A 22,470-nucleotide genomic window follows, 5' to 3' on the forward strand; every position below is an offset into this window, starting at 1 on the left:
TTCCATGCTGTACATCTCTATGACTCTATGACCCTAAATTAACAATAGATTCTTTGTACTTTCGTCGAGTTTGTCATGCTAAATTGAGGTCTTGCTCCTAAGTCAGAGTTTTGCGTTTAGGTCCCATTCCAATACTTCATGAGCGAGGGAAGTATGGTTGTGATGTGGCCAAACAGGCCCATGTCCTTGATGTGGACCCAGTTCTGCAGATGGGTCACTGGATCTGAAACATTAACTATGTTTTCTCTCCAGAGATGTTGCCTGACCTGCTCAGCTTCTCCAGCAATTTCTGTTTTTCTTTCAGATTTCCAGTATCCACTGTTATTTGTGTTTTTGTTTAGGTCTCAAGTCTATCACAGCCAAAATAGGAATTAAACGTCCCTGTTTGTGTTATTCTTAACCACATTCTAACCATTTAGCTAACCAGGACAACTGGACACCAAACTTTAATACTTCAGTCTTTAAGAGTGTGTTTGTTATGTTTATCCATGCATATTTCATATCTTTCATGCATTTCGAAGTTATGGTTTGAATGTCATTTGTGAAAAAGCTCTTTATCATAACTTGATAAACATCGAAAATCTATTTTTCTTCATTCCTACAAGCTTTTAAAACCCAAGTTTGGTGTGATCTAAGCATCACTTCCTCATTGACAAGTTCTTCTCTGCTTTGCTTCATAATCTTAATGGTCTCTTCCACATCAGTTCTTCAACTTAACTTCTCAGCTTGATATTTTGAAAATATCATAATTTTACTTCGAAAAATAAGTTCAAGTTGACCAGCAGTCTGACAATGATTACTAATCTCCAGAGGATCCAAGTCAACTTCATAATGAAGAGCAAGTCCACGTTTCCTCATACAAAGCCACGAGAAAGTATGCAAGTTCAAAGGCAATGGGAAAGACAAATAGATTGTTGGCCTTTATTTCAAAGGGAATGGAGTATAAAATAGGGAAGTTTTGCTAAATCCTTGCAAGACATTAATCATACCAGAGTTGCAATACTTTAAAATTGTGTGTTCACTTTGTCTAATAAAAGATGTACTGGTATTGGAAACATTCCTTAAAAGATTCACTACTTTGATTCTAGATATGGAGGGGCTGCCTTATGAGGAGAGATTAAGTAGATTGGGTCTGTGTTTATTGGAATTTAGAATTAGAGGTGACCTTATTGAAACATAGTTGATTTTTTGAAGGCTTGACAGAATGGATGCAGAGAGGTTGTTTCCCCTTGTGGAAGAGTTTAGGAGCAGAGGGCATAATATAAGTCAGGGATCATCCATTAAAGTCAGACAGAAGGAGGAATTTCTTCTTTCAGCAACACAATGGAATTCTTTATTGCAGAGACCAAAGGTTCGGCCTAAATGTTTTCAAAGCTGAGATAGATTTCTAATTAGAAAGGGAATCAAGGGTGCTGGGGAAAATGTAAGTGGAGTTGAGGATTATGAGAGCAGCCATAATCCCACTGAACTGGGAGCAGACTCAGTGGGCATATTGCACTATTTCTGCTTCTATGTCTAATGATTTAAGTGTAAGATCATTGATTGAATTCTCTTTCCTTTCCCAAGGACATTATTTTTAATTCTTCTAACCCAAGCATTATGTAATTGTTCTACTCAGCTCAGATGGGAGTGTCAAGGAGATGAACAGGGGATTAAATCAAAAACCAAACTATCCTGTGTGGTTGACCCATTGGGTGAGGCGTGTGACAGTCTGTCATAGTGCTCGTGACTGTGATATATATTGGCAAAAGCAATTTAGACAAATTGTTGTAATGGAGAATTCAAACACCAGGCAGCACATATTAATGTCATAAATAGGAGTTAAAAGAGAAGTAAGATAGAATTTTCAGAGAGAAAAGTTTGATGATTATGTCAAGAAGGTGGGTGCTTAGTGTTGATGCAAATTAAGAGATGTCAATTTTTTTTTCTTTTGTCCTATGAGGTTTGTTCTCATCTTGTTACCAGTGTGGAAACTGCAATTCATTTTGATTACTTTTATGCGTTGTTCTTCATTTCCAGGCAACTGATTATCTAATGCTAAGCTTGATCCTTGAACTCAGGAGTTCTTATTGTGATTGCAAACCGCTGGTGAGAGGGAGCTCACAAAGACTTTCTGAAAATTGAGGTACGTTAAGTTAACTCATGACTGCCATTTATTAACTCTGTTACACCCTCAAAGATATTCCAATAAATTCACTGAATTTGACGTATCTTTTATAAATTCATAAATTTTTCTTGACATAGATTTATTATTTTTATTGATATTTTCAACTTGTCTAAGATTTCACTCCAGCAGCAGAGAGCTCAAGCTTTTGTGACAGATAGAGTTTAACCCTTATAAGTGTGAGGTTATGGACTTTGGAAGAAATAATAAGACAAGGAAATAATCAATAAGTGTCAGAACAATAGGAAGCTCAGAGGAACAGAATGATCTCATGGCGCTTGTTCACAGATCCCAGCTGGACAGGTCATTAGGGTGGTGAAGAAGGCATTCTAGACACTTGCCTTTATCAGTCAAGGCATACATTATAAGATCAGGGAGGCTATGTTGGAGCTGTACAGAACTTTGCCCAAGTCACAGTTGGAATACTGTGCACAGTTGTGGTCAGTGCATTTTAGGAAGGAAATAATTACACTGTGGGGAGTGTAGAGGAGATTCACCATCATTTTGCCTACGACTGGTAGGAGTCTGGAATGCACTGGCTAGGAGGGTAGTTGAGGTGAGTAACCTCGTAACTTTTAAAAGCTTTGAATGAACACTTCGAGTGTCTTAATATTCAATGCTATGGGCCCAGTACTGGGAAGGGGGACTAGATTAGATTAGATTAGATTACTTACAGTGTGGAAACAGGCCCTTCGGCCCAACAAGTCCACACCGACCCGCCGAAGCGCAACCCACCCATACCCCTACATTTACCCCTTTAACCTAACACTACGGGCAATTTAGCATGGCCAATTCACCTGACCCGCACATTTTTTTTTTTTGGATTGTGGGAGGAAACCGGAGCACCCGGAGGAAACCCACGCAGACACGGGGAGAACGTGCAAACTCCACACAGTCAGTCGCCTGAGTCGGGAATTGAACCCGGGTCTCTGGCGCTGTGAGGCAGCAGTGCTAACCACTGTGCCACCGTGCTGCCCACTAGTGTAGATTTAGTATATTTTTGGTAGTACAGACTCAAAGAGCCAAAGGGCTTCTTTTCTATATGATTCTATGAATTATCAAAACCCATTGAAACTAGGGTGGAATTGTACTGCATGACTAATGTTAACATGATCCATGTTAAGTCAACATTGTTAGCTTCACATGTTTACGTAATAGGAATGTTTTCATTAAGTACTTACGTGAAATATTGTTTTTCTCAAGAGATTAAATTTTTAAAACATTTTCACAGGGTATGGGTATCACTGGTTCAAATTTATTATTTGGTCTGACTTGTGCATTGAGAAGGTGGTGATGGTGAGTTGCCTTCTTGATCTGTTGCACTCCATGGGTGGTGAGTAAGTATATCCAGAGTGATATTGTGAAGTGAGTTCCAGGAATTTGATAGTGCAACAGTGGGACAACAATGACATATTTCCAAGTCAGGAGAATATCTGACTTGCTTCTCTTGTCGTTCCAGGTTGTGAGGTTGCAGTTTTGAAAAGTGTTAGCAAAGTATCCTTGATGAGTTGAAGCAATTTCAATATACTGAGAGCAGTTTCGAAAGAACAGTAATATTGTCAATAGATTCAAATTTTATGTCAACGCAACTTCTTAGGTCTGCCATCAGCGGATGAAGGGCTTATGCCCGAAATGTCGATTCTCCTGCTCCTTGGATGCTGCCTGACTGGCTGTGCTTTTCCAGCAACATACTCTTGACTCTGATCTCCAGCATCCACTGGAGGTTTATAAGAGGTGGTTGTGGAGCATAAAGAGATATGGGAATGAGGAGGGAAAATGTGTGGGAGTGAGGTAATGTGAACACTGAGATCTGGAGAGTTGTTTCTGCTTCTGTTTTAATTAATTGTGCAAAATCTTCAATAAAATACCAGTCCTTCTGTCCAGTTGCCATCTGCACCAGTAGCCTCCATTCTCATTCAACTGGCAATCAACCAAACACCCAGGGATCATTGCCTCCCCAGATAAAAATCTGACTATCCATCCTACCTCTGCCTGGGTTGGGAAATCTCCTGACTCTACTAGATGCCTTGTTTAAAATTTACTACTGCTGCACTAGTTCAAATTGGTTTAGGAACTTGGTGGCTGTTAGTTAGTAGTTGAGTTCCTTAATCAGCTCATTCGTGAGGTTCAACTGGAATTAAGTGTGCTGCCAGACTCCACAATGAAAGCTTCAGCTACAATTGCTAATTTCTCCCAGCTCTGATCTCTAAACTGCCTGTAAGATTTAATTATCAATCTATCCTTGACCCCAGTTACCAAACTCTCTCTGATACTCTTTAGAAAAGCATCTTCTAATAATGAGTGGATTATGTGAAAATAACTAAAGAAATATTTCTTGCTTTGTCTACCATGCCATTAACGTAACAAAGAGCAAAAACTCCCACATCTTCATTATATTTAAACACATTGTGTGAGCTTCTACATTTGCTTCATTTTTGCGAATATTGTAATTTTTCTTTCGTGCTTTATTTACTAAACTAGCAGTACTTAGGTTATCCAATCTTCTCAGACAATTGTATGTCCTGTCATTCTTTAAGCAGCTAAAGAACATCACACAACACCTGCAAAAATATAACATTTCTAGCAGTAAGACATCAGCAGCACAAAGTGTTTCTTTTTAATTAGATATTTATATTTAGGGATGCTAATAAATTTTATACAACAGATGTTTAGCTTTTTTTTGGTGGCTTGTGCCCTCACCAAGTCATCTTTTGTTCAGATCATTATAACAGAAGTAGCTTATTTTCGAGTTGCTTGCCATCTGTTCTTGATGATGATGTAAATTAATCCATGGTGTTCCCACATGACATAGATTATTCATTGCAATTAATTTAGACCAACACTGTTTATTTGGATTATGGTCTTTATTTTCTATCATTTCTTCCAAGTTTATACAAGAGTTATCAAGGGTAGGCATACTTTGACCAAACCTACAGAAGTGACCTAAACCAACTTAAGAGACCTTTAATTTCTTTTTATATTCCATCATGGGATGTGGGCATTGCTATAGACAATTATTGATCATTGCTAGTTAAACATCAACTACATTACTGTGATCTGGAATCACTCATAGTTCAGAGCTGAAAATGTGTTGCTGGTAAAGTGCAGCAGGTCAGGCAGCATCTGAGGAGCAGGAGAATCGACGTTTCGGGTATAAGCCCTTCTTCAGGAATGAGGCTGGTGTGCCAAGCGGGCTGAGATAAAAGGCAGGGGGGAGGGAATTTGGGGGAGGGGTGCTGGGAATACGATAGGTGGAAGGAGGTGAGGGTGAGGGTGATAGGCCGGAGAGGGGGTGGGGGCGAGAGGTCGGGAAGAAGATTGCAGGTCAAGAGGGTGGTGCTGAATCCGAGGGTTGGGACTGAGATAAGGTGGGGGGATGGGAAATGACGAAGCTGGAGAAATCTACATTCATCCCGTGTAGTTGGAGGGTTCCTAGGCGGAAGATGAGGCGCTCTTCCTCCAGGCGTTGTGTGGCCAGGGTCTGGCGATGGAGGAGGCCAAGGACCTGCATGTCATTGGTGGAGTGGGAGGGGGAGCTAAAGTGTTCAGCCACGGGGCGGTTGGGTTGGTTGGTGTGGGTGTCCCAGAGGTGTTCCCTGAATTTCAGAGAACACCTCTGGGACACCCGCACCAACCAACCCAACCGCCCCGTGGCTGAACACTTTAGCTCCCCCTCCCACTCCACCAATGACATGTAGGTCCTTGGCCTCCTCCATCGCCAGACCCTGGCCACACGACGCCTGGAGGAAGAGCGCCTCATCTTCCGCCTAGGAACCCTCCAACTACACGGGATGAATGTAGATTTCTCCAGCTTCCTCATTTCCCCTCCCCTCACCTTATCTCAGTCCCAACCCTCAGATTCAGCACCGCCCTCTTGACCTGCAATCTTCTTCCCGAACTCTCCGCCATCACCCCCTCTCCGGCCTATCACCTTCCACCTATCATAAAACCAGCGCCCCTCCCCCAAATTCCCCCCCCCCCCCTCCCACCTTTTATCTCAGCCCGCTTGGCACACCAGCCTCATTCCTGAAGAAGGGCTTATGCCCGAAACATCGATTCTCCTGCTCCTCAGATGCTGCCTGACCTGCTGTGTTTTTTCAGCACCACATTTTTCAACAAATGTTCATCTTGCCAATGACTTCAACATCCCATAAATGAATTAAGAAAAAAAAGATGCATTTTTAGCTTGAGGTATTGTAGCAGCTGATGTTCTTTCAAACATTAGTGACACCTGACAAAGGGCAGCCAAAGCATTAGCTGATATAGTCTTTGTTTTAGGTAATTGATAATAGCGCTAGATAAGCACTCACTGTCTCTTACGATAACAGAAATAACCCACGGAAAATATGAAACAAAAGATCAATGAATACATATATTTGTGTATTCCATATAAGCTTTGTGCCTATCTGGGCGAGATATTACTGCTGAAAAAGTTTGGCCTCAGGTCAGTTATAGTATTGGTTGGAATCAAGAAAGGCAATGTGCTTCTAATGTGTGCTGACAACGTAACTTAATCCCCACCAGAGCACAGTACCTCTATTGCATCAAAGTTAAAATGAAGCTAGCGGTTATTTAAAGAGGTTGTGAGGGCTCTATAGCAAAAGGCCCAACCTATTTAGATTGGACACAATAGTTCTATTGAGAAGGTGGCACAGTGGCTCAGTGGTTAGTACTACACCACACACTACCAGGGACCTGGGTTCAATTCTAGCCTTGGGTGACTGACTGTATAGAGTTTGCACATTCTCCCTGTGTCTGTGTGGGTTTCCTCCCACAATCCAAAGATATGCATATTAGATGGATTGGCCATGCTACAGTGCCTGTAGTGTTGGGTGCATTAGTCAGGAGAATGTAGAGAATTAGGGAATGGGTCTGGGTGGGTAACTCTTTGAAGGCTTGGTGTGGACTTGCTAGTTCAAAGGACCTATTTCCACACTGTAGGAATTCTAAGTTCTATTTATTGAGGACCTTCCAATCTAAACAGATTTGGCACAGGACTTGACACTGCTCAATTGGTTCACATTTGATGAATTTTAGGCTGGCACAAAGTTTACTTTCAGTTCACTTTGCTTTCATTCAAGGTTACACCCTTCACGCTCAATATTTCTCTTTAGATTGGTTCTATTTAGATTAGACTCAATAGTTCTATTTAGAAGGCTCAGTGGTTAGCACTGCTGCTTCACAACGCCAGGGACTCGGGTGCGATTCCAACCTCGGGCTGTGTGGAGTTTGCTCTTACTTCCCGTGTCTGCGTTGGGTTTCCTCCGGGTGCTCCAGTTTCCTCCCACAATCCAAACATTTGCAGGTTAGGTGAATTGGGCATGTTAATTTGCCCACAGTGTTCAGGGATGTGTAAGTTAGGTGCGTTGGTCAGGGGTAAATATAGGATAATAGGGTAGGGAATGGGTCTGGGTGGGTTACTCTTCAGAGGGTCACTGTGGACGTGTTGGACTGAAGAGCCTGTTTCCGCATTGTAGGGACTCTATGTCTTCTATATCTATTCTATTACTGTTTCATCACTGATTGGTTACCTACTTCAGTCAACAACCTCATAAAACATTGGATTGGATGATGCGCTGGGATAGATATTATATTGTGGGTTATGCTGAGGTGGAGACTGATCTTTTGCATTTACAAGCTGTGTTCAAACTAATTTGATGACATGAAAGTCTAAATTGGCTATAGAGGGTTATTTATAACATTGATCTGGGCAATTTTCATTTGTTTCAGAATGTGAAACTGACATTCAGAGAGTCAAAGGAAGGACTGATTGGGAAATCATATCAATGTGATAGACAGGGAAGATAATTTTGAATGCTTTTTAAAGGAAATGTAGGAAGAACCTCCTCTTTACTTGTCTGTGTTCATTTAGGAAAGATAGTATATAAACACAAATACTTTCCTTCTGCCCATACCTGAACTGGGACTTTTTGATTCTGACACTGCCTGAAAAGAAGAGAGTTTCATTGTCAACTCGAGAAGAAATTATACTGCAACAGCAAAAACTGCATTATTTATTCCAGTTTTCCTATCTTAATGTTGCTTGAGATATCACTGTGTTTCAACAAGAAAGCAAATGAGATAGGAACTTCAGATTCTGAAAATATATTGAAGTTAAACAGGAAGGCATCTACTGACGCATTTTAATCACAGTACTTTCAGCTTCATTGATCGTGCATTTTGTTTCAATATTTACAGGAGATGTGATGTGAACAATGCAGAACATTATAAGCTATTGTTAAAGATGTCACAAAATCCATTGATCTCAATAGCAGAGATGCTGTGGAATGCTGTGGAATATATAGACTGCTGTCTTGGACATTATCTCCTCTTTCTGTGAGAACATGCATAATTCTGCCAGTTACAATGGAGTGTGACAAGATGTTTTCAAGACTGGCAGCAGGGTGGAGCAGAGCTGAATCTTGGTGCCAACCCTTTTTGTGATTGCCTTCTCCATGCTGTTATTGGACATTTTCACTAACTCAGCTGGGGGTGTCTACTCACATACCAGAGTGGAAGGCAAGCTGTTCAGCTTGACAAGATTGTGCACCAAGACCGAACTATGTAATGTTTGAACCTGTGAAATGGTATTTCCTAATAATGCCACACAAAAGCTCATATGTGAAACAGTGTAATTTCAGGTCTCCTGGGGAGCTTGCAAGCGGCTTGAACTAATGATCAGCTTCAAAAAGACCAAAGTTATGGGGCAGGATGTAAAGACTTCACCCTCTGTCAACATCAAAGACCTGTCTCTGGAGACAACTGCATCTCCTATAGCAGTAGCCTTCAATCTTTTTAAGCACAAGATTACTTTTTAAACTTAAGAGCAACCCAGGATCTATCCCAAAAGAAAATATAGAATAAACAGTTGCTTTTAGTGGCAAAAAAAAATCTAAAGCCACAGGTGTATAGTCACAGGTAGATAAGATAATGAAGAAGGCATTTGGTATGCTTTCCTTTATTGGTCAGAGTATTGAGTACAGGAGGTGGGAGGTCATGCTTCAGCTGTAGAGGACATTGGATAGGCCACTGTTGGAATATTGTGTGCAATTCTGGTCTCCTTCCTATTGGAAGGGTGTTGTGAAGCTTGAAAGGGTTCAGAAAAGATTTACAAGGATGTTGCCAGAGTTGGAGGCTTTGAGCTATAAGGAGAGGCTGTATAGGCTGGGGCTGTTTTCCCTAGAGCTTCGGAGGCTGAGGGGAGACCTTATAGGGGTTTATAAAATCATGAGGGGCATGGATAGGATAAATAGACAAAGTATTTTCCCTGTGGTGGGAGAGTCCAGAACTAAATTGCATAGGTTTAGGGTGAGAGGGGAAAAATATAAAAGACATCCAAGGAGCAACTTTTTCACACAGAGGGTGGTATATGTATGGAATGAGCTGCCAGAGGAAGTGGTGGAGGCTAGTACAGTTGGAACATTTAAAAAGCATCTGGATGGGTATATGAATAGGAAGGGTTTGGAGGGATATGGGCTGGGTGCTGGCAGATGGAACTGGATTGGGTTGGGATGTCTGGTCGGCATGGACGGTTAGACCGAAGGATCTGTTTCCATGCTGCACATCTCTATGACTCTAAGCCACAGTATGAAGTTTGTGACAGCATTTTATCCAGCAGTTTATTGAAATCTGCCTTTACACCTGCTAGTCTTATTCAGTACATTTGTGAAATGGATAGAATACTTGGACACGATTATCTTCAGTTAGGAGAATACTGTCTCACAAAGTTGTGTGGCTTCAAAGTAAGTTTTCACTTAAAAACTTTAGAATGATAGTAGTATACTTTTCTTTGTGTATGAATTTCTAAAAATCACTGCCATTTGATCAGACTTTCAGCTCAGTATCATTTGCAGATTAATTATCTCCATATCGACTCCACTACTTTGTAAATCAAACACCTGTTAGATTTAGTTGCCAACTCCCTGGTGTCTGCTTGAAACATTGGATTTGAGACCAATGTAGTGATTGAACCCCCTGAAACTGCCTGTTGAATAACTCTGCTAACTTCCTGAGGCATGCATAGAGGTTTTCTGAGTGGAACCATTTTTCTTTGTCCTTGGTTTTGTCTTGTAATATCTCCAGTCTCAGGAAGGATTTGTATAACAGACCCTGTTTCAATACAAATGCATTCACAGCACGAATCATCTGAGCTAAGTTTCTGCCCATTTCCTACAGTACATAGTTCATTCAGTTTTGATATCATGTCAGTAAGGAACTGAATATCAAATAGGCACACATTGTCTGACAGCTCACTGCACATTACATTCTATGAATTAAGAAAAGTGACAGATTTTAACTTTTTTACAAGACCTCTCTCAAAATAAAATCATTGAACGTAGAGCAATGGACATTGTTCACGTGGATTTCAGCAAGGTGTTCCACAAGGTTCGGCATGGTAAGGTGGTTAGCAAGGTTAGACCATATGGAATCCCGGGAGAATTAGCTACTTAGATACAAAAATGGCTTGAACGTAGGTGACAGAGGTTGATGGGGGAGGGTTGTTTGTCAGACTGGAGGCCTTGATCAGTCATGGCTACAAAGATCGGTTCACTGTTCTTTGTCATTTATATCAATGATTGAATGTAAATATAAGAGGAATGGTGAGTACATTTGCACGTGGTGATGTAGTGGACAGTGAAAAAGATTATCTCAGAGTACAATGGGATCGTGATCAGGTGGGCCAATGGGCCAATGGGCCAAGGAGTGGCAGATGGAATTTAATTTAGATAATTGTGACATGCTGCATCTTGGAAAGACAAATCAGAGCAGGACTTATACACTTAATGTTAAGGTCCTAGGGAGTGTTGCTGAACAAAGAGACCTTGCAGTGCAGGTTCATAGTTGCTTGAAAGTGGAGTTGCAGGTAGATAGGATAGTGAAGAAGACGTTTGGTATGCTTTCCTGTTTTGAGGTCATGTTGTGTCTGTACACGACATTGGTTAGGCCACTTTTGGAATATTGTGTGCAATTCTTGTCTTCTTTCTATCGGAAGATTGTTGTGAAACTTGAAATGGTTCAGAAAAGATCTGCAAGGATGTTGCCGGGGTGGGGTTATAGGGAGAAGCTGAGTAGGCTGGAACTGTTTTCCCTGGAGCGCCAGAGGCTGAGGGGTAACATTATAGAGGTTCATAAAATCATGAGGGGTGTGGATAGGGTAAATAGACAAGGTCTTTTCCCTGGGGTGGGGGAGTCTAAAACTAGAGGGAAATAGGTTTAAGGTGAGAGGAAAAAAATTCAAACAGGACTTGAGGGACCACTTTTTCACTCAAAGAGTGGTGCATGTATGGAGTGAGCTGCCAGAAGAAGTGGTGGAGACTGGTACAATTACAACATTTAAAAGGCATCTGGATGCATATATGAATAGGAAAGGTTGAGAGGGATGTGGGCCAAGCGCAGACAAATGGGACTAGAGTAAGTTGGAATATCTGGTTGGCATGCATGAGTTGGACTGAAGGGTCTGTTTCCTTGCTGTAATATTCTGTGACTCAATAACTCTTGAGGATTAACTTACCATAGACACTGTCAATTTCATTGAGTAAGGAATAAAACAAGTCGTGATGAGGGGCTCTTGCTTGAATCAAGTTATGAACGACTTACATTACGTAAGAAAAGCCCATTGCTTATTTGCCATTGATTGCTGGTGGTTTATACAGTCATATTTGACAGAAGAAGGGACATCAGGATCATTTCTGTGAAATCAACAAAGCTCACATTTACAAAATGTATGTCTGATGCACCATCAGTTGTGATGGAAACCTATGCCTTAATTGGAATGTTATCCTCAAGCACATAGCTATTGAACTTATTGTAGGCATCCACATCCCTTTATGGAGAAAAAAGATGAGATCCCTTTCACTGTTATGTTAAAAACTATGCACACAAAACTAATCAGCTGGACTGTGTTAAACATGCCAATGGATTCAACAAGCTGGAGTGAGAAACAATCACAGTTCTTCAGGTCCTACAGTAGCTGCTTAAAGACATCTTTTTCAAAAGGTTCCATTCATCTCACTTCTAGAAACTAGCAAGTGATGTTCTCTGGAAATATTATTATTTTTTCTTTGTTCTTAAAGCCTTTGAATGTGACATCAATGGCCAAAGTCATTGTTTCAGTAATTACTTCATCATCTGTGAATAATTTCTTGTGTTTTGCCAGAAGATAGCAAATGTGAAATGATACTTCACTGTGGGCCTTAATTTTTGCTGGTGGTTCAAATAAAACTGTTAAGCTTTCCAAATGGCCTTCAGCTTGTCAACTTTCTTCCTCCAAAACATGGTGTTCAAGGGGAAACTGCCTTTGAATTTACTGGGCATCACTGTTTGGTGTCATTCCAAATCTCCCATTTCTTATCAATATACATTGCTGACATAATAGGTAAATGGTGTTATTGCTACATATTATACTCATGCTGTCACTCTACTGCTGGTCACAGAACAGGTTGGTCTCTGGATCGGACCCTCTGGAACATTCGGAATATTACTGATTGCTTTCAAGTGTAAACCACAGGAGATCACTTCTTTGGTCATTATTTGTTTTAAACAGGTTGTGGTCATCTTGCATTGCTTGAAATTTGAAAACAAGCCTGGAAAAGATACCTGTAATTTTTCTTGGTCCTGTGTGGACTTTGTAGATATACAGACATTGAAAACATTGCAGGTTTACAGAAAACAGTAAGAGGAGTGAGACAGATTTGTCTGTTCTTGCAGATAGGCCAGATTGACATGACGGGTTGAACAGCTTAATAGTGTTCCAAATACGATAATGTACTGGTTTCACACATCAGTTCCCAGTGTATCCCTTATTAATTTTTTTGCATCACCACCACAATGACAATCCATTGGCACCAACCTGAAATACGATGCAACAAACTGGTTAAGCATGTTCAGGGCATCAACGGAATGATTCCGGGCATCAGGACAGCATTGTGATGATTAATGTGCTGGTGAGGGAATGCGGGTGAGCAATGACATTGACTGTCAAAGACTCTGTGACTGACCATACAAACGTAATCTACACGTTGGAGACCATGGTTCTATGGTGAGCTTGATCTCAGCACAAGACCAACAGGACACTCAAATTGGTGATAGACAGGTGTTTGCAAGAAAGCTCTCAAGTTGGCTAGCATCCATCTGCACTGGTTGAGAAGGGAATGCTATTCATTTGTCAGCCTCTGCAGCCAAAACAGATGATGTTCACTCCAGGCACAGTCAGCCATCATCCAAGAAGGAGCCTTATGTAATGACTCACTGACTGACTTATAATGATCACTTTTTGTCAAATCTTCTTATGAGTTTTTTTTTTCAAAAATAAAACAGAAATGTTCAGTTTGCATATTTCTATTACACAGTATGGAAGTATGATATTTTTATTGAAAATTTGAAAAGTGATATATAATAGATCTAGATAGATATAAATACATTACACTTATCTGAGGACCATAAGAGAAAATCTTGATGAACACAATCTGACAGATTGACTCAAATCATTCCAAGCTGGATGCTAAAAACTCTACATGTGAATAAGACATGCAGATACAAATTTAAAAATATACCAATGTGTCATTTCTCTCATTATACTTTTTCATGATTCATCTCTGACATAAAGAGCATCCTATTGAATAAATCCCAAATTTTGAACTCAAATTGCATTTATCTTTGTTTACATTACTTGTTGGGATTAATTTCACACTGATGTTGTGATACAACCAAGAGCTTCAAATTAAACCGAATAATGGAATACAACTTCATCAAAAGTTCATTCCCCAAAAGCATGGTCTGAAATCTCTCTGTTTCTTCTGTCAAAAGATGTATGAACATTCCACATGCAAAGCTACCCTCCTTTGACGACTTGAGTTTGTTCTATCTTTGAACAGTTTTTTCCTTTAACCTTTACTTTTTCCAAAGTCAAAGGTATCTGCATGGGTGCCAGTTATATCTGTCTCTTTGTGAGGTATGTGGATCATTCTTTATTCTATTAGTGATCTACCAAACATATCTTTCTCTGACACATCAATGAGGTCATCAGTGTTGCTTTCTTCTCTCATCCAAAATTCAAAAAAATGATTAATTTTGTTTTCAATTTTCATCCACACACTTTTGCTTGGCATTTTCCATTCCTTTCCTTGACTTCACTGCTTCTGTTTCTGGGGATAGGCTGTCCACCAATATCCACTACTACAAACCCACTGGCTCCCATAGTTACTTTGACTATGTGTTCTCACACCCAGCTTCCTGCAAGGATCCCAATCCATTCTTCCCGTTTCTTCAGCTCTGTTATATCTGTTCCAATGGTGCCCCCTTCCACTGGAATGAGTCCACCATGTCGTACATATTTCCTGCGCATCTACCCTCACCACTTCCCCTCCCTCCCAGAACAATGTTAGTGTTCCCCTTGGCCTCACTTTCTACCCCAGTCTCTGCATTCAAATTGCCTTTTCTGCCATTTTGAGCAGGATAAGACCTTGCCTTCTACTCCCTTACCAGCATTCACAAGGACAGTTACTGCTGTCACACTCTGGCCCACTCTTCCATCACTTGTCACTGTGCCACCTGCTCATGACATATTCTCTAAATCACAGGGCCTGTAGCTCCTTTTTATCTCTTTCCTTCTCACTGTTCAAGGACCCAAAAACACCTAGATATAGAATGTTACTTGTATTTCTTTCAATCTAGTCCACTTTCTTTGCTGCTTTGCTGGGCACTCACACCAGCTCTTCATCCATTCCTCCTTCCCTCTGTTAACAGCATAATGACCACCATTTTCCAGCATCCTTCAGTTCAGAAGAATTTGAAATATTAACTCTATTCCTCTGTGCTGCCATATCTGCTGAGTTCCTCCAGCACTTCCTGTTTTTAATACATCTAATGTCTCCCTACAATAGTATTCATTCAATAATAAGCTAATAAATAAACACCTCCATGCCTAAACACAAATTACTTTCATTTGTACAACTCTTGATAAACATGTGGTATACATAGAATAATGAGTGGCTGTCGGAGCAAGTGAGAGGAGAGGAATACAACACACCATTTTGTTCCTCATTTATAAATTTATCTGGTTAGTTCATATGCAATGTTCTTGAGCAGTATTAAATCCTTTATTTTGATGTGTTTTCTAGACAGGCAGTATTGGCTATTTTGATACATGATTAAAGTCATGAAATTGCAAAGAAATTATAAGATAGTGGAATTGTGATGCACCTAGTCTTTCTGCTAATTGCACTGCCAGTCCTAGCTGCAGGATTCTGCTTGGAGCTTTTTGCAATTTTTTAAAAAACTCTTTGATGATCAATGTACTACATTGATCTCCAAGTTAATATAACATCTCTTGTTCTATGAATGTGGTGCTCCCAATTAGTACCTTAGTGACTCCAACTATTGGTCAGCTGACATGAGCCATATTAGCTCATAATATGTTGTCAAGCTGACAGCTAACAAGGTTCCCTATTGTTAATGCATAAAAATTACATCAACTTCAAACAAACATATATACATACTTAAACACTGAAATCCAATGATGGATTCTGTGATAAGCCATCCTGCCATTAGCTTCATCAATAACCAGGTGCTCCGATTTCCTCCCAAAGATGTGGTTAGGTGAATTGTTCATGCCAAATTGTCCATACTGTTCAGGGATGTGTAGGCTAGGTGCATTAGTCAGGGGTAAATGTTGAGTAATAGGGCAGGGGAATGGGTATGGGTGGGTTACTCTTTGGAGGGTCGGTGTGGATTTGTGGGTCAAATGGCCTATTTCCACACTGTAGGGATTCTATGATCTATGAAAATGGTATCTGGCTGATGACTCCTCACTTAAATGTTTTAAATGACATAAAGTTCTTATTCTCGCGTGGTAGATCAGAAAGTTCATTTTTTGAAATTTCAAATAAAAGTGCACATTTAACAACATGATAAGTATTAAATCCAATCAGTCGATTTCACTAGAAATTAACTTTTAGAAGTGCAGACTCTCATTACTTAGGATTTTAATTGTTGTTGGTAACTTTTAAAATGTATAATTTAAAAGTTAAAGAAAAGTTTACTTTTCCTTTCAATCTCTTTCTCTTTTAAGTCAGTCTTTCTTTCCCTCTCCATTCCCAACATGACTTGGAGGAGCCGGTGTTGGACTGGGGTGGACAAAGTTAAAAATCACACAACGCCAAGTTATAGTCCAACAGGTTTATTTGGAAGCACTAGCTTTCGGAGCACTGCTCCTTCCACTTGATGAAGGAGCAGCACTCCAAAAGTTAGTGCTTCCAAATAAACCTGTTGGACTATAATCTGGTGTTGTGTCATTCCTAACAAGGTATGCTTCAAAGCTTGCAGATCAAAATCCCAGGTACATGTGTTTTTCAAAAGTATCGAAGAGAGTCATGTGGAAATGGGATAATTCACACCCATGATATGACCTGCAAAGTGTGCTGCCATAACTCACCAAAGTTCATTTGAATGCACACTCCAAACTCATAGTCTCTACCATCTAGAAGGACAAGGGTGATAGATGCATGGAATACGACCATCTGCATATTCTCCTACAAGCCACAAGTCACTCTGATGTAGAGCTAGATCGCTATCCCTTTATTGTCACTGGGTTGTAATCCTGGAACTCCATTTGTTACATGCTGTTGTGGTGGCGTTACTTCCAAGGACTGCATTGTTTCAAGAAGGAAACCTATCAACACCTTCTCAAGGGCAATTAGGTATGAAGAATAAATGCTGACTCAGCCAGCAATGCCCGAATCCCATGAACTAAGTTTTACAAAATGCAATAAACCAAAATGAAATGATTTTCAATCAATAATCTGTAACACAAAAAGGTCTTAGTTGATTCCTGGCCTGCCAGGTTCTGAGAAAGCATAAAAGCAAACATAATCCAGTAGCTCATCAGGCCTGGACTCAGTAAGCAATAAGGCTTTTACAGACCTGTCTGGCTTGTTTGACTATTCTACAGTTCTGAGGAAGGGTCACTCGACCTGAAACGTTAACTCTAATTTCTCTGCACTAATGCTGCCAGACCTGCTGAGCTTTACCAGCAATTCCTGCTTTTGTTTCTGATTTACAGCATTCACGGTTCTTTTGGTTTTGTTTGATTATTGCCCTAGCTTCTTCTTTTCTGCGAGCTACCTCTTGCTCATGTCATGACCATTGTCTTCCTCTTCCTCATTAGTACGAACAAGTCAGTCATCTTCAAAGGTATCTTCCATTTGATCACCAAGTCGGTGGAGAACACAGAACACCAAAAATGTGTGGGAGACTTTCTCTTGTGTATATGACAGCATGTGAACGAAATCTCATTTTGAGCACTCTTATTATCTGTTCAGTGATGGCCCTTGTGGAGGCATGTTCACTTAGATTGCTCCTTGGCATCAGATTGAGGATTCCTTACTGGTGTCATCAGTCACGTCTTCTCGGTAGCCCTCATCTCCCAGCAGCCAGCACTGTAACTGCTGAGGGTTAATAAAACCTTCAGTCACTAGTGAGTGCTCCTGAATTTGGGGGTTGTGTTATCTCCCTAGATAATATGTGCAAATGCACAATGTTTAAGAAGTATGGTGCTGGAAAAGTACATCCTGTCAGGCAGCATCCGAGGAGCAGGAGAGTCGACATTTCGAGCATAAGCTCTTCAACAGGAATGACAAAGAGGTTATGCCTGAAATGTCAACTCTTCTGCTTCTCAGAAGCTGCCTGATCGGCTGTGCTTTTCCAGCACCAGAGTTTTTGACTCTGATCTACAGCATCTGCGGTCCTCACTTTCTCCTAAATCTGCAGTATCTAGCTGGTATAATCAAATATTATCTGCACATTTAGGCAACATTTCACAATATACACAAGGACTATTGTCCTTCTGTGCTCTGGTGAAAATGTCACCACAACACAAATGAAACCAAGTTCTAACACTGTGGAGCTCCATCAATTCTCTGTTACTGTTATTGATTAACATGTGACCAAAGAAGGAAGCATTTTGAAAGAGAGTCATGCAAGCCTCAAAACATTAACGCTGTTTCTTCCTCCACAGAAACTCTCAGACCTGCTGAGTTTCTCAAGTATTCCTTGTGTTTGCTAAGGAAAGTCCACTCTCTTAGATGACAATAAATTGGGACCCTTAAATGTTGACATACTGTAGTCATTGTAGCATTTCTATACCGAAAATATTCATTCAGCCAATATTTAGCAGCTAATCCAAATAATATTTGGCGCATAATACAACCTGAAAGAAAATGACAACATATACACAATGGAGATGCAGGCCTTTAAAATACACCACTGGAATAAGTGCATAAGATCAGTTGATCAACTTATTTTTCATTGATGTACTGCTTTGGGCTGTTAGAGGAGTTATGCAAGAGAATCATGATGTTACATGCTGCGAAATGTCCACAGTGCATGCTGATACTGTGGACACTGATGTAATTATTAATTCTTTTCAATCAAGGATTTGAAAGTTCTGAGCAAAATGCCAACTCAAACCCCAGGCTTCTCACGAAGGCTGAGTGCTCAGAGTGAATGTGATAATGAATGTACTCAAAGGTGATTTTTTGATATTAGTTCAATCATGATATCGTGAAATGCTGATCAACTTGTTGTAGCAAGCAGCTCAGTGTCTTCAGAAATCACCGGTGCAGAGAAAGCACCTTTCTTTTCAAGATTAGACACTTGGAGTTTACATTACTGCTCTTTTAACCAGAGCTATGATCCATACAGCTTTAATATGAGCTACTTTCTTTAAGATGAGTTGTTCTTTTCACTCCCATTCACTTTTGCACATGTGCATTTGATGAATTACCGATTACAAGCATAGGAATATATGCATGAAAAACAGGAATAGACTATTCAGACCCTCGAGCCTTCCCGGTAATTTAATACAATCATGGTTGCTCTGATTGCAAATTCAAATCCATTATCATGCCTACTCTTGATAATCTATTAACCCCTTACGTATCATTACAGGAAGATATTTCCAAAGACTCCCAACACTCTAAGTGAAAATATTTTGTAAAATTTGCATTGTAAATGGGTAGCACATAATTTTTAAACAGACCTCTCTACCTCTTTATTTCTGGTGCTAAAGGCACCTTTATTTTTCCTCATTCTTTCAGGTGTAAATGAATGCAAGCTCTATATAAAGTCCTTTCACAGCCAAATCTTCCTCAATGGCTGGCTGCATATTATCTTGCCTCGATTCCAATTAATGTTTGACCTGTTATGTTTGAAATCCTCCCAGATTTACACATATCTCTGAGATATACACTCTTCTCCGACAGTTTTTCCTATCCATAGTTCTTTCTCTCCATCACACTATCTCAAAGCTGGGAGAAAGTGAGTACTGCAGATGCTGGAGATCAGAGCTGAAAAATGTGTTGCTGGAAAAGTGCAGCAGGTCAGGCAGCATCCAAGGAGCAGGAGAATCGACGTTTCGGGTATAAGCCCTTGTTCAGGAGTGAGGAAGGTGTGCCAAGCTGACTAAGATAAAAGGTAGGGAGGAAAGACTTGGGGGAGGGGCATTGGGAATGCGATAGGTGGAAGGAGGTTAAGGTGAGGGTGATAGGCCGGAGAGGGGGTGGGGGCGGAGAGGTCGGGAAGAAGATTACAGGTCAAGAAGACAGTGCTGAGTCCGAGGGTTGGAACTGAGATAAGATGGGGGAACGGGAAATGAGGAAGCTGGAGAAATCTGCATTCATCCGTTGTGGTTGGAAGGTTCCTAGGCGGAAGAGAGGCGCTCTTCCTCCAACCATCGTGTTGCTATGGTCTGGCGATGGAGGAGGCCAAGGACCTGCATGTCCTAGGCGGGGTGGGAGGGGGAGTTAAAGTGTTCAGCCATGGGGCGGTTGAGTTGGTTGGTGCAGGTGTCCCAGAGGTGTTCTCTGAAACGTTCTGCAAGTAGGCGGCCTGTCTCCACAATGTAGCAGAGGCCACATCGGGTGCAGCAGATGCAGTAAATTATGTGAGTGGAGGTGCAGGTGAATTTGTGGTGGATATGGAAGGATCCGTTGGGGCCTTGGAGGGAAGTGAGGGGGGAGGTGTGGGCGCAAGTTTTGCATTTCTTGCGGTTGCAGGGGAAGGTTTCGGGAGTGGAGGTTGGGTTGGTGGGGAGTGTGGTCTTGACGAGGGAGTCGCGGAAGGAGTTGAGCTTTTCGGAACGCTGATAGGGGAGGGGAAGGAAATATATCCTTGGTGATGGGGCCTGTTTGGAGGTGGCGGAAATGACGAAGGATGATACGAAGAATCTGGAGGTTGGTGGGGTGGCAGGTGAGGACTAGTGGGGTTCTATCCTGGTAGCGATTGGAGGGGCGGGGTTGAAGGGTGGAGGAGCGGGACGTGGAGGAGATGTGGTGGAGAGCATCGTCAACCACGTCTGAGGGGAAATTACGGTCTTTGAAGAAGGAGGCCATCTGGGTTGTTTGGTATTGGAATTGGTCCTCCTGGGAGCAGATGTGGCGGAGGCGAAGGAATTGGGAATATGGGATGGCGTTTTTACAGGGGGCAGGGTGGGAGGAGGTGTAGTCTAGGTAGCTGTGGGAGTCGGTCGGTTTATAGTAAATGTCCGTGTTGAGTTGGTCGTCCGAGATTGAAATGGAGAGGTCTAGGAAGGGGAGGGAGGAGTCTGAGACGGTCCAGGTAAATTTGAGGTTGGAGTGGAAGGTGTTAGTAAAGTGGATGAACTGTTCAAGCTCCTCGTGGGAGCACGAGGTAACGCCGATACAGTCATCGATGTAGTGGAGGTAAAGGTGGGGGCTGGTGCCAGTGTAGCTGCGGAAGATGGACTGTTCCACATTATCTGCTGAAGAGGCAGGCAAAGCTGGGGCCCATGTGGGTGCCCATGGCTACTCCTTTGATTTGGAGGAAGTGGGAGGATTGGAAAGAGAAGTTGTTCAGAGTGAGGACCAGTTCAGTCAATCGAAGGAGGGTGTCAGTGGAAGGGTACTGGTTGGGAAAGGAAGAAGCGGAGGACTTTGAGGCCTTTGTGATGGTGGATGGAGGTGTATAGGGACTGGGTGTCCGTGGTGAAGATAAGGCGTTGGGGGCCGTGGAAGCGAAAATCATGGAGGAGGTGGAGGGCGTGGGTGGTGTCCCGAACGTAGGTGGGGAGTTCATGGACTAAGGGGGATAGGACCGTGTCGAGATATGCAGAAATGAATTTGGTGGGGCAGGAGTAGGTTGAGACAATGAGTCAGCCGGGGCAGTCAGGTTTGTGGATTTTGGGCAGGAGGTAAAAACGGGTGGTGCGGAGTTGTGGGACTATGAGGTTGGAGGCGGTAGATGGGAGATCCCCTGAGGTGATGAGGTTATGGATGGTCTGAGAGATGATGGTTTGGTGGTGGGAGGTGGGGTCATGGTCAAGGGGGCAGTAGGAGGAGGTGTCTGCGAGCTGGTGTTTAGCCTCAGCAATGTAAAGATTGGTGCGCCAAACTATCACCGTGCCTCCCTTGTCTGCCAATTTGATAGTGAGGTTGGGGTTGGAGCGGAGGGAGTGGAGGGCTGCACGTTGTGAGGGTGAGAGGTTGGAGTAGGTAAGAGGGGTGGACAGGTTGGGACGGTTAATGTCGCGGCAGCAGTTGGCTATGAAGAGATCGAGGGTGGGTAAGAGGGCAGCACGGGGTGTCCAGGTGGATGGGGTGTGTTGGAGGCAGGAGAAGGGGTCGTCAGAGGGTGGGCAAGAATCCTGGTTGAAGAAGTAGGTGCGGAGGTGAGGGCAGGAGAAGAATTGTTCGATGTCTCGCCGTGTGTTGATCTCGTTAATCCGGCAGTGTAGGGGGATGAAGGTGAGGCCTCTGCTGAGGACTGATCTTTCATCCTCAGAGAGGGGGAGGTCTGGAGGGATGGTCAAAATACAACAGGGCTGGGAGCCAGGACCTGATGTGGGGCTGGAGCTGGGAGTGTGGATGGTCCAGTTCTGTCTCCTCCATTCCATCATTGACTTTATTGTTTTTATGGATAGGCTGTCTACCAGTATCCTCTACATACCCACTGATTCCCACAGTTACCTCAACTACTCTTTTTGGCACCCTGCTCCATCCCAGGGTACCATTCCATTCTACAAGTTTTCCTGTCTTGATCACATCTGTTCTGATGATGCCACCTTTCATTAGCCTGCCAGCAACATAGCCTTTTTTTCCCTCAACCAAGGATTCCCCAACCCATGATTAACAGGGCCTTTAGCCAGGTCTGACCCATTTTCCACATTTTTGCCATCACCCTTCCCCTCCCTCCTGGAAAAAGAGCAGTATTTCCCTTATTCTCACTTTCCATCCCACCAGTCTCTGAAATGAAATTATCATCTTCTGCTATTTCTGTCATTCCAACAGGAAAAG

General features: G+C 42.0%; 1 pseudogene; it reads right to left on the reverse strand.

The window, feature by feature from the left end:
• LOC148150161 (uncharacterized) overlaps positions 1–22,470 on the reverse strand; it is a 123,640-nt pseudogene that overhangs the window by 53,147 nt on the left and 48,023 nt on the right.

This window comes from Chiloscyllium plagiosum, unplaced genomic scaffold (assembly GCF_037043375.1).
Source record: "Chiloscyllium plagiosum isolate Xiang-an unplaced genomic scaffold, Cpla_swu_hap1 HiC_scaffold_4, whole genome shotgun sequence".
Classification (NCBI taxonomy): Eukaryota; Metazoa; Chordata; class Chondrichthyes; order Orectolobiformes; family Hemiscylliidae; genus Chiloscyllium; species Chiloscyllium plagiosum.